Consider the following 8,305-nt stretch of genomic DNA (forward strand, 5'->3'; position numbering starts at 1 on the left):
CCCCCTTCGCTTTTTTTTTTTTTTTTTTTTCTTTCCTTTCTTTCTTTCTTCCTTCCTTCGTCTCTGTTTCAGTAGATTCTTTGGCTACAAATAGCAGCGAGGTCGCTACCCGGGCTCCCCCTACTCTGCAGCTCCCCCACCTCCCGAGGGAAGAAAAAAAAAAAAAAAAAAAAAGGGGGGGGGGCGCAAACAAAAGCGAGGGGAGAGGGCGCGCGGCGGGCAGAAATCTCCGGAAGCCTTCCCCGGGAGCCCCGGCACCAGCACCCCCTGCCTGCCCCTCACCCCTCCGGGGGAGCAAGGGGGCGAGCGGGGCGGTGAATGCGCTGGTGGAGACGGCGACTCTCCGTGTTTTGTGCGTGTTTGGGGGGGATTTTTGTGTTTGTTTGTTTGTTGCTGCTCGTTTTTAATCCTCTTAGGCTGTGTGGATCACAGGATCTGCAGGGCTCCGAGCGCTGGGAAGGGATTGCTGCCGAGCCCCCGGGAACGGAGCGGGGATGCAGGCAGCGCCCACCCGTGCCCGCGGGCTGGGGGCACGCGCGCCCCCGCGCCGCACACGCACACGCGTGTGGGGGTGACGTCACCCCGCAGCGGGCCGGGGTGCGCCTCCCGCCCGGGGACGACCGGGCATGGCGGGGGATGCGCGGCTCTGGGGCCGGGCGGCGGGGCCCGGCGTCTTGGTGGGGCTCTGCCTGCCACCAAACTTGGCGGGGGTGGAGCACTCTCGACTTCTCGTCCCGATTTAGGCCGAGCCGAGGGAAGGCTGGGGGTTGCCGGATCGAGGAGGTGCGTCAAGAGGGTTGTTGCAAGGCTGTGTTTGCTCGTGCGGCCACGGCTGCACGCGGCGGGTTCCTGATTTTCTCTTTGAGGAAGGGTCAGATTTCCCGCCCGGCTTGGAGGTGCCGCGGAGCTGAAAAGAAGTCCTTGCTTTCCTTGTCCTGTCCCATCACTCCCCTGTAAAGAGGAAACAGCGCACAGGACACTGGTGGAAACTAACAGGATTTCAATGAGAAGCTTTTTGGGAAGAACCTCACTGTTGACATGTAGGCATCTTCAGAAGCCCAGAGCACATTCCCTATGTGCCTTGGTTCCTCCTGCGCAGAAGGCGTGTGAGGTGTCAGGATGCGCTTGGTGAAAGTGCTGGTCAGCCAGTGTGGTGGCAGGAGCCCATCAGGATGGATGCCCCACAAGTCACCAGGCAGATGGCCACATGCGTGAAATGGCCGGCAGGTGCAGGGTTTGCCAGGCTGGTGCTTCCCATCTTCATGGGTACTTCATGGGTATTTACTGCAAACAAACTTTTCAGTCCAGCTGTGGAGCCACTGATTCTGATACCAGCCATGGTGATCGCAACAAAGTTTGTTGCAGATCATAGCTACATTTCTGCAGAGGGGAGGGATTTGGACATTTTCTTTCATATTATGCTATTTTACATATGCTGTAAGGTAGGGCTGCCAGTGTGAAGTCTGTTTCTGACAAAATTGAAGATAAACTTTGCTCTCTCCCTGTTCTATAAATCACTGTCTTTTGACACTGCCAGTTACACCATGAACAATAGTTGCCCGAATGATCTTAACACTTAAAGGAGCACTAGTCCTTTCGAAATAGTATCTTTCAAAATGCCAAATGACTTTGTAGAAAAATCACTTTGTATGAAAAAGTAAACATGATGTTGGATGTCTTTTTATCTTGTCAGAAAGAACTGTTCAATAAAATGCTGTTTTCAACAAACAGCACCAAAACTGTAAAACAACAAAAATAAAAAAGCTACTTTATTGAAATACATGTGGTTAAAGAAAGCAAAAATTAAATCCTCACCTTTGCTCCCTGGACTCAACTTACTGCCAGGCTGTATGTGCTTTGAAATGGCCATACTAAATAGGTATTTCAGATTTTAATGTTATATCCCAGCAGTTTTTATCAGTATACTTAGCTGTTTTAGTGCTCTTCATGCTGTGATCCTTGCGTGACATTGAAGAATGGAGCAATAAACCAATGCATTTTATATTTTTCTTGTGGTATCACAGTGTGGATGTGAGTTTGGGGACTACATTTAGCTTTCTATTATCTTAGAGCCATAAGCAGGTTGTGTATCTCTTCCTTCTGCTCAGCCAGCATCACAGTTTGCATCAGAAATGAATGTGTTTCATTTAATGTTGGTGTTAAAAACAGATGTAATGAATTTGATATATAAGATGTCCAGGTTTTGCACTGATGCTAAATAATAATAATAATAATAATAATAATAATAATAATAATAATAATCAGAAGAAATGAACCTGAATTAGTAAAAAAAAAAAAAAGAAAGAAAAAAAAAAAAAAAAAAACGGTGTATTTACTCTTGTTTAAGTGTATATCATTACTTGTTAACATCAGTATAAACTTTATACTTAAGATTGTAGTGCACTTGTACACATCCATTCATGTATATATGTGGTTTGGTAGCACAGCTACAATGTTCCTTATTTGTTATCAGAGGAAATAGAACATGAAGGAGCATAACTAATCCATTATAAACTACTCGTTAAAGTGGATGTTTTTTTCCAGAATATGTGAAAATTTCAAAGAAAGTATTCTACACTAGTGGTCTATTTTTGCCAAGATTGCATCCATATGTTACTGTAAGGTTAGTACAGCGCTGAATTGCAAAAACATTTACACATTTTATCAACTTCAAAATGTTTCCCATAAAACACTGAACAATCTCTAAACTGGCAATTAAATGTAATTAAATTAGATTTAAAAGATATGAATCATTTATTTATTTTCTTATTTAAGTTGGAAGGATAAAGGGTTTCATATGTCACTTGAAATTGAGTATCACATACACCACAGAATCATAGAATATCCTGACTCAGAAAGGACACACAAGGATCATTATGTCCAACTCCTGGCCCCACACAGGTCTACCCAAAAATTCATATGACTAAGAGCACAGTCCAAACTCTTCTTAAACTCCTACAGGCTTGGTGCTGTGATTGTGTCCCTGGGGAGCCTGTTCCAGTGTGCAACCACCCTCTTGGTGAAGAACCTCTTCCTGATATCCAACCTGAACCTCACCTGTCACAGCTCGACACCGTTCCTTCAGGTCCTCTCACTGGTGACTAAAGAGAATGGATTGACACCTTCCCCTCTGCTTCCCCTTGTGAGGAAGCTGTATAACGTGATGAGGTCTTCCCTCAGCTTCCTCTTTCCAGGCTGAACAGGGCAAGTGACCTCAGCGGCTGCTCATATGTATTCTGCTCTAGGCCCATCACCATCTTTGTAGCCCATCTCTGGACACTCTCCAACAGTTTTATGTCCTTTTTGTACTGTGGTGCCCAGAACTGCACACAGTACTCGAAGTGAGGCCGTACCAGAGCAGAGTAGAGCGGGACAATCACTTCCCTCGACCATCTAGCCATGCCATGCTTGATCCATCCCAGGATATGGTTGACCCTCCTAGCTGCCAGGTCATACTACTGGCTCATATTCAACTTGCTATCAACCAAAACACCCAGATCCCTCTCTGTGGGGCTGCTCCCCAGCTTCTGGTCCTCCAGTCTGTACGTATAGCCAGGGTTGCCCCTTCCCACGTGCAGGACTTGGCACCTGCTCTTGTTAAACTTCATGTGGTTGATGATTGCCTAGCTCTCCAATCTGTCCAGATCTCTCTGCAAGGCCTTCCCACCCTCAACAAAGCCAACAACTCCTCCCAGTTTAGTATCTTCAGCAAATTTAATCAAAACACCTTTGAGTCCTACATCCAAAATGTTTATGAAAACATTGAAAAGAACTGGCCCTAAAATGGGGGACCCTACTAGTGACTGGCCACCAGCCTGATGTAATCCCATTTACCATAACACTTTGAGCCATACCCATCAGCCAATTGTTGCCCCATTGTATGATGTATTTGTTTAGCTGTATGCTGGACATTTTGTCCGGTAGGGTCCTATGAGAAACTTTATCGGAGGCTTTACTGAAATCCAAAAAGATTATATCAACTGGCTTCTTTTGATCACCTAGATGGGTGATCTCATCATAAAAGGAAACCCAATTTGTTAAACAAGACCTACCCCTTGTGAACCCATGTTGGGAGTGACCTATGACTGCATTGTCACCCAGGTGCACTTCAATACCTCCCAGGATAATCTCCATAATTTTAATAGGCTCTGACGTGAGACTGGCAAGCCTGTAGTTACCAGAGTCTTCTTTCTTATTGAAAATTGGCACAATATTTGCCAGCTTCCAGTCAACTGGGACCTCTCCAGATTCCTGACACTGTTGAAAAACAATTGAGAGGGTTCCCTAGGTGATGTCAGCCTGCTCTCTGAGCACCCTGGGATGAACCCCAACCAGCCGCATGGACTTGTATGGATCCAGGTAGAGCAGCAAATCCTGCACACGTTCACGGGCTGCTGGGAGTTTATTGTTCCCACCATCGCTGCCCAGCTCCCTCAGAGTTTTTATAGAAAAATACATTTTTGACTTATCATTCAAAGTCAGTTGTGTAAATCTTGTTCCCCCTGTTCATCAGCTACTTTCATTATCCTCAATGAGGCTATGTACCGGCAGCGCAAAGTTTTTATAAAGTGCAGAACAAAAGTGAGAGTTTATCCAGATACCTACCTCAGACCATACTCTGAGTGATAGCTGCCATAATTTTTCCAGTACAGCTCAAAGGACCATCTGTATTGCCTCATGTCTCAGTCTCATGCTATTCACATATTAAATAGTACTCTATTAATAGTGTGTAGTACTATTTTCCTCTTGTCTTTTCTGCATTGGATTATTGCTTCTATCCTGGTAAAAGGCATCCCACTAAGCTCCTTAGCACAGTAGGAAATTCCATTAGCAACTGGAACCAATAGACATTAGTTTACTACACTGCAAGATCAAGAAGTGAAGGGGGTACACAACCAGAAAGGATGCTCTCTAATTGCCTCTCCCATTTTTTGTTCCATGCATTATTACAGTTATTTATGATTTATATATGACAAGCTGTAGGCTGAATTCTAACAGATGATTTGTCACAAAACTGTATTGATGCATGGCTTACAAAACAACTACAAGAAACATTTCTGAGTTGCCACACTCATATTTGAAAATTCTCGTCAGAGAGAATTTTCTGGCCGGAGTCACTGAGAGCTCCTATTATTAAGGATAATGTAACAGTACTGGACAACTAAACACATGTTGTATATATGCAAAAAATTATTCAGCTAACACTATTTCAGTAAACATCTTTTAAATGCTGATTTAATACTTCAGCAGACATTCTCAGTACTTGTCTTTATCTTGTAAGCATTTGTGATTCATATTAACAGTTTGAGACAGAGGTAGGGAGAAGGAAGTGGTTTTAGTTTAAATTTTTATTATATTTTTTGCCACGTTCACTATTATTTTCCTGCTGCCTTAATGAGATGAGGCTTTATATATTTGCATGATCTGTCTGGCATTCCAAACAACTTCTGTATGTGCCAGCATCTTTTACCTCCATTTCAGAGAAGGATTCTTGTCTTATACCCTACAGGTCTTAAAACCTGTTAAAATTTTCTTCTGTGGAAACTGGGGTTTGCTAGCAGAAAAGATCCTCTCTACTGTCCCATCATCCCAAAAGGGAGGCAGTTAAAAGTTAAATCCTTACCCAGCCAGCAGCATGGTTAGCCATCAAGTTGGTCTGTACACTGGTCTCAGTCTCTTCATTCTGTTGGTCGCTGCCAGCTGCTTTACTACAGACACATGCAATGGAGTTAGCAGTGAGGGAAGTGTGAAAAGGGTGGTACAACTAGGGGATGCAGCACATAAGTACAAAGGAAGCGGGAAACTTCTTGTATTAGCTTTGTGCTTAAAAAAAAAAAAAAAAAAAAAAAAAAAAAAAAAAAAAAAAAAAAAAAAAAGAGGGCTAGAAAACTAGAAATTAATCAAAGAGTACATAAAAAAGTACATAAAAATCTGTAGGGACTTGGAGATGATGAAGCAGAATCAGCTTTATCAGAGTGCAGTAGAGTATGTGCCACAAACTGATAATAAACAGCAACATATGTAGGGAAAGCTGTAAATAAGATTTCTAGATAGCGGAGACAGCTTTTTCTTTTACTTCTAGAGTATTTAGGGTATCTCAGATGTAATGAGAACTCTGCTAACAATTTTAAAAGATTATACTCAGAATACAGAACAATCTGGTGCTATTTTTCTTAAAAATTCATGCATATGTATATAATGCATATATGCACACAGGTGCAGAAGGTCTGTGTCAAGATTTGTTTTCAATTTGAATACAGTACAGTAGATGAATATTTTTTTTCCTTTGTTTCCTTCTGGTTTCAAAAAGCAGCCTTCATGGGAAGAAGGTACCTGTACATTTTAATGACAGCAACAGAAAACTACCACTAGAATATCATGAATATTTTCTAATATCAAAAGATGAAAAAGTGATTCAATAATAATAATAACAACAACAACAAAAAGTAGACAAATGACAGCTTGCCAGTTCACACCTTTTACAGTGATCAGGGGCACCATACATTAATTAATGTGTGATTATTTTATGTTTTCTTTCATGATCTAGGGAAATAAAATGCACCATTTTGTACCCATAGATCAGAGGTCATGGTGTTTAGAACACCACTTTGTGTAAGTCTTGACAGTAAGTAATTGAATTCACATATTTTAAAACTCAGGATTAAGAGGAAGATTCTAATTCAGTAACTGTGACACACAATTGAAAATTTTGTTAATCTTTTATTTGAATACTGACTTCTACTTCCTAAGGAGACACTTTAGTTTATGTAGCCTCTTTTATATAAAAGTTTTGGAAAATACCTTGTAGAAAACAGAATGTCTCAAAAACAAGCAACAAGATGGAAGCCTCATAAATCTAAATATTCCCTCTTGCTAAATATTAAAGAGATTCAGATCACACCATCGTAAATGGCAATCCTGTGCTGTCTGGCAGCAGAGAAGGGGGTAGAGGGAGGAGTAGGAGAAGTCTTTGTTTATTTCCCAACCCTGCTTCTTGAATATAAGATTTGCTTCTTGAATATAAGATTATTATGGAATTAGTCTGCCCAGTCATCTGAGACAAGGAGTGTTTCTTCATTCTTCTCATGTTAACTCCTTTGCTCTAGTAAATCAAGAGACATAGCACTGGAAGGAAGGTGCAAGACACAGACTATCATAGGAGCAGTGCTGCATTATGGAATGTTAAAAGATAGAATGAGAGAAATTAAAAGAAGAATGTAAAAGAAAATTATTCTCAGCATGTCCTCCATACAGTTACTTACAATTAATATTTTAAAGTCATTATTACTGTGGGCCTATTAATATTTCAACAACAATATGCTAAATTTCTAGTACCAAAACAAGATCTTTTTTCTGAAGTATTCCCTCATGCCTTGTCTTGGGTTTGAATCTACCTCAGGATGGCTAAGTTCAAACCTTTTCTGATGAACCTGCTCAATTCACGCAGATTAAGTTTAAGTCAGTTTTCCCCCCAACATAACTCCCATTAACTTCAGAGGAGGCATTTTCTAAAAACAAACAAACAAACAAACAAAAATGTAATATAGAAAAGTAATTTGATTAGCAGTGTTTGACTAGGAAGAGTTTCAGCCCAGCTGTTAGTGGTCAAATGTCTACATTGCAAAAATGGTGTCTGATTTGATAATTATGTTCAAGTCACAGACTAACAGAACCACAGAATCACAGAATGGTTTAGGCAGTTTGGAAGGGAAATCTGGATGTCATCTCATCCAATACCTCTGCTCCAGCAGCTTCCAGACTAGGTTGCCCAGGAACTGAAGGTTGTCATAGAATCACAGAATCATTATGGCTGGAAAAATCTTCCAAGATCATCTGGTCCAACCACCACCCTACTATCAATGTCACCCACTAAACCATGTCCCTAAGCATCATGTCCAACCTTTCCTTAAACATCCCCAGGCACGGTGACTCCACCACCTCCCTGGGCAACACGTTCCAATGCCTGACTACTCTTTCTGAAAAGAAATGTCTCCTAATTTCCAACCTGACCCTCCCATGGCACAACTTGAGGCCATTCCCTCTAGTCCTATCACTGGTTATCTGCAAAAAGAGGCCAATCCCCAGCTTTCACAACTTTCTTTCAGGTAGGAGACTCCACAACTTCTCTGGACAACCTGTGCCAGTGCTCCATCACCCACACTTTTAAAGAAGTGCTTCCTGATGTTTAGACAGAACCTCTTATGTTCCAGTTTGTGCCCATTGCCTTCCGTCCTGGCATTGTGTACAACTATATTCTCTTCTCTTCTCTTCTCTTCTCTTCTCTTCTCTTCTCTTCTCTTCTCTT

At 41.9% G+C, this 8,305-nt stretch overlaps 1 protein-coding gene and 1 long non-coding RNA gene across 40 annotated transcripts in view; one reads left to right on the forward strand and one right to left on the reverse strand.

Moving 5' to 3' along the window:
• The window catches only part of PTPRD (protein tyrosine phosphatase receptor type D), a 510,118-nt gene that overhangs the window by 418,258 nt on the left and 83,555 nt on the right, over positions 1-8,305 (reverse strand). The gene's annotated exons all lie outside the window — the stretch shown is intronic.
• Positions 7-2,228, forward strand: LOC118156096. The gene is made up of 2 exons (XR_004746155.1): positions 7-352; positions 744-2,228. It is a non-coding gene; the product is annotated as an uncharacterized LOC118156096 (long non-coding RNA).

The sequence above is a fragment of the Oxyura jamaicensis genome, chromosome Z (assembly GCF_011077185.1).
Source record: "Oxyura jamaicensis isolate SHBP4307 breed ruddy duck chromosome Z, BPBGC_Ojam_1.0, whole genome shotgun sequence".
Classification (NCBI taxonomy): domain Eukaryota; kingdom Metazoa; phylum Chordata; class Aves; order Anseriformes; family Anatidae; genus Oxyura; species Oxyura jamaicensis.